Source organism: Pyxicephalus adspersus, chromosome 1 (genome assembly GCF_032062135.1).
Source record: "Pyxicephalus adspersus chromosome 1, UCB_Pads_2.0, whole genome shotgun sequence".
NCBI classification, from domain to species: Eukaryota; Metazoa; Chordata; class Amphibia; order Anura; family Pyxicephalidae; genus Pyxicephalus; species Pyxicephalus adspersus.
In genome coordinates this window covers 24140338-24144695 of record NC_092858.1, presented here as the reverse complement: position 1 = coordinate 24144695, position 4358 = coordinate 24140338, and the positions used below count along the sequence as shown (strand labels likewise).

Genomic DNA, 4358 nt, shown 5'->3' with positions numbered 1-4358 from the left:
TTGGCATTCTTTAATGGATTGATTGGTAGTTTGGAGAAGGGGGGAGGCACTTCTGGACATTTACCAACCACAAAAAAAATCATGTGCCGTGAATATATATTTACTATAAAAAAAAAACTGTAACTATTTTTTTCTGAAGATGCCTTAGACATAACGATGATAACAAATGCCTACTGTCTTTTCAAATTCTTTTTCTTTTTTCATTGTATCCTGTGTGACTACATACACAGAGATTGTATGCTCGGTTATTCTCATATGGATACCATATAAGTACTTCCTCCCAGCCCGGTTTCCGGTCGTCTTATGAGCGTTGTGTACAAAGGCACCTGCTATTTATCAGTGCACTCAGGATTTATTCCTTTCCGTAGGAATAGGATCTCTATGGTAACTGTTACATCACAATGATGCTCAAACCATGTCACTAGACTAGACAACATCATAATAAATTTGTTTCTTTCAATAAAATTGACCTCAATACATTACATTAAAAACTAGAGACGGGAAAAGAGGAAAACATCCTGTACCTACAGAGAAAACAAGTTAGACGTTTATAAGTGTAATCTCTTCCGCTGCTATTGTTATCGGTGGTTAAAGAGGAATAAGGACACTTCAATTACAAGGAAAGAATAATTATTCTAGTCCAATCTTGTGCTACAATTTGTCACTAAGCAGCTTGTAAATATGATATGTAGGCCAAGCAAACACCTCTGTATTTAAAGCCTACCTAAACTCAGAAATTTCACTTTACATAAAAGGGTAGACAACCCTTTTATATTGGGTAAAAATTCTGTTTTTTTTTTTGTTTTTTTTTAAGTGCAACACTCTTTTTTTTAAAGACTGCAGCCACGCCCCCTAATTCTCAAGCGCAAAGCCTTCCGAGATACCTACGTCACGCATCCCAGGAGGCCCTTGGGTGCTGCTTCTGCACATGCTTGAGCATCTCGGGCATGCCCAGAAGAAGCCTTTTCGTGGTGGAAAAAAATGTGCGGATCTCACGCACGCACAGTGAGATGAGTACATTTTTTTTCCAACCTACATCACTGGATCTTGTATCTAGGACAGATGAAGTAGAAAGAAGAACCTGGAAGAAAAGACGAAGATGGTGGCATCCGGCGCGCCTGCTCAAGGATGGATGCCAGGACAATGCAGGACCCGATGGAAGAGACCTGTGGATGGATTGGACTGCCCTGCAGGATTGAAGGTAAGTGGATTTTTTTTAATTTAGGCACTTTTGGGTTTAGTTCCTCTTTAACACTTCAGGTGAGGGGAGTGTTACCTAATCCTCAAGAAGGTATAGAGAAGAAAAAGTGATGTTCAAGCAACAAACAAGCGGACCTATGACTACAATTTTTACTTTATGTAGACAAGTAGATACCTCTTCTATAGAAAGTAAAAACATAGTTACTTTGTTTTCTTTAAATGCCTTAAAAAAAGCTAAGCCCCTCCCCTTTGATGGCGCTAAAAAAATACTGTGTGATAATAATAATAGAAATTCTGCTTTAGGGCAAATTCTTACTTTATTGGGGTAAATGGGAGCTGCATGGTTGCTATAGGTAAACCTTGAAGTTTATTTGCTACATTTTACATAAAACATTATATTTATATTATGGCAAGGATGTTTAATGGCTTTGAGACCAGAAATCACTGAAGCCTAGATGTCAACTCTAAATTTTGCTTTGGTTAAAACAGAACTAAACTGCACAAACACTTTTTGGACCCCTAGATGCTTTTGCCATATTGAGCACGTATGCTTAGCATATGTAAACAGATCTAGCTAGATCTATTACACAATATTATCATTCCAAATATATTAAAGCAGAACACACATTTCTAGTAGTTAGGCCACCTATGGTTCATTATCTGGAGAACCATCTGATGTTCCCGTCACTCATCAAGGAATGAGGATGGTAACCCCACCTGTAAAGAAACTTGGGATGGATATGTTTAATATTTCTCTAACATTGCCCTGGACAATTATGTCCCTACATTAGCTACCACTGAAAGAACAAAAAGACACCAAAATGGCAAGGTAGTTTTGTTCTGTGGGAAGACCGGAAGAAGGTCTCAGGCAAACATTGGGAGTGGTGAGTCAGGAGTGGAGAATAATATGAACACCTCTTGGACACCTCCACACAGAACTAAAATAGAAATTTTATTGTAAGATCCTGAAGAGTTGGGCATGTCAATAATGTGTCTCACTTTTTGTTTCTGACCTTTATGCAAGGACACATTGGGCTTCACTAGTGGGTGACTCAATACTTATCTACATCCTGGCATTTTCCCTGATGTTCCCCTAATTGTCTAGCTAAACGTTGTAATGCTGTAAAATAAAGGGACAATTTAACATTTAGCAATATATTAAAAAGAAAACACATTTAATTTTTGTATACATTTTATTTTTATGGAAGTATTTATAATTTTTAAAACATTTTTTCACTCTTTCCAGCCAAAGAAGGTTTGAATCCAAATGCAGGCACCAGGGATGGAGGCAAAGAGTTTTTATTGGTAACTATTCTTACTAACCCCATATAAACAAAAACCTGTTTTGGGAGAGGTTTACATGGAAGTGAACTAGTACTAAGCAAGTGTGAAGCCTACTTTTAAGATGACATTCTTATTTTCATTTTCAAACATGAATATATCCAGAACGTAAGCTTTTTTTGGCAATAAAAAACTATATGTTGTACAGCTCTTTATTTTAAATTAGAGAGAGACAGTCTAAAAGCAAACACATTAAAGTACAGATAGTGAGGCCAAACAAAGAACTCCTGTCTAGCGGTGCTCCATACAATATTTGCAGGTTCTGTCACTATTCTGTGCAGGTTCCGTGGGCCCGTCCACACCAGAACAGAAGAGGAGTGCACCAGCTGCCAGGGCAGTGAGGGATGATGTATACGTAAAAGTCTTTTTTACTATTCCCCTGGATCAGTGATTCTCAACCAGGATTTCTCCATAGGTTGCCAGGGGTTCCTAGAGTACTGACCAATTTGTCCCTCTCGGGTCAGTTTACCTGACACCAGTGGTCTTTTTGGCTATTTGGCTTGCCACTGCCAATTGTAAACTCCTCTGGCCTACCCATCTTCATCTGTCTTCTAAACCATCATTACTTCCTACCACTACATATCTCCCCTCCTATTGACCTTGATTTATGAAAGCTCTCCAAGGCTGGAGAGAATACACTTTCATCAATGAAGCTGGGTGATCCAGCAAACCTGGAATGGATCTGGTCCAGGATTTAAAACATGTGCTAACAAATTATTTTTAAAAATGAATTCCGTGTTTTCTGGATCACCCAGTTCACTTCTGAAAATGTATTCTCTCCAGCCTTGGAGAGCTTTCATAAATCAGGGCCTAAGTGTGTTACTTCCCCCACCTCCTAGATTGTAAGCTCTTCGGGGCAAGGTCCTCTCCTCCTCCTGTGTCACTGTCTGTATCTGTCTGTCATTTGCTACCCCTATTTAATGTACAGCGCAGTGTAACATGATGGCGCTATATAAATCCTGTGTATTATTATTAATATTAATAACAATAATAATAATATGAATAATAATACACTTTATATAACCTAGTTTAACATATGCCCCACAGTCTGGATATTCTACATTGTATTCTCCTTACTCGGAATAAAAATATGGTCAAGCTTTAACACAGATTCTATCTATCTTACATATAGTGAGAATCTATATATAGTATAGTCAGTTTTCAGGGATTAACTATCTACAGGAAACATTGATGGCTTCTGGCTAGCCTAGATGGTGAGGCTTTGTATGGTAAACTAGGTCACCAGGTATGGTCAAAAAAATTAGAGGAGCTTTCTATCTTCTCGCCTAACATGTATTATTAGCTCTCCCTTACTAGTCATTTTTATTGTTATCCAGTATTTACAGCATATAACACGGACATATTGCATAGCGCTGTACAAAGTCCATAGTCATATCACTAGCTGTGTCTTAAAGGGGCTCACAATCTAATGTCCCCACCATAGTCATATGTCTTTAATACAGTCTAAGGGCCAACTTTGGGGGGTGGGGGTGGAGAGATTAACTTGTGAGTAAACCCATGCAAACACGGGGAGAAAATAAAAACTAAACGCAGAAGTTGCTCAACAAAATTGCAATTGGAATGTATTTCACTAGACATAGATCGTAGGTGGGAATTTTTAGAATAGTCAATACCAGCAAAGAATATTAATATTAAAAACAAACAAACAAAAGTATTCAATTTCTTGGGGAAAATACACATCTTATAGTTGTAGTTAGTGGAAAAAATACCCCTTACTCCCCTTTGATGTCATGCTATTAACTTAGACATGATACTATGAGGTCGCCATCACAAGCAAAAGCCAAAACTCAAGGAAC

The 4358-nt window shown here is 38.0% G+C and overlaps 1 protein-coding gene and 1 long non-coding RNA gene across 5 annotated transcripts in view; one reads left to right on the top strand and one right to left on the bottom strand.

Moving 5' to 3' along the window:
- The window catches only part of DCLK1 (doublecortin like kinase 1), a 208796-nt gene that overhangs the window by 123596 nt on the left and 80842 nt on the right, over positions 1-4358 (bottom strand). The gene's annotated exons all lie outside the window — the stretch shown is intronic.
- Positions 1-4358, top strand: part of LOC140326019 (uncharacterized) — a 131283-nt gene that overhangs the window by 113370 nt on the left and 13555 nt on the right. The window contains exon 2 of the long non-coding RNA XR_011919769.1: positions 2447-2505. This is a non-coding gene — a long non-coding RNA (uncharacterized lncRNA). The remainder of the gene's footprint in view (positions 1-2446; positions 2506-4358) is intronic.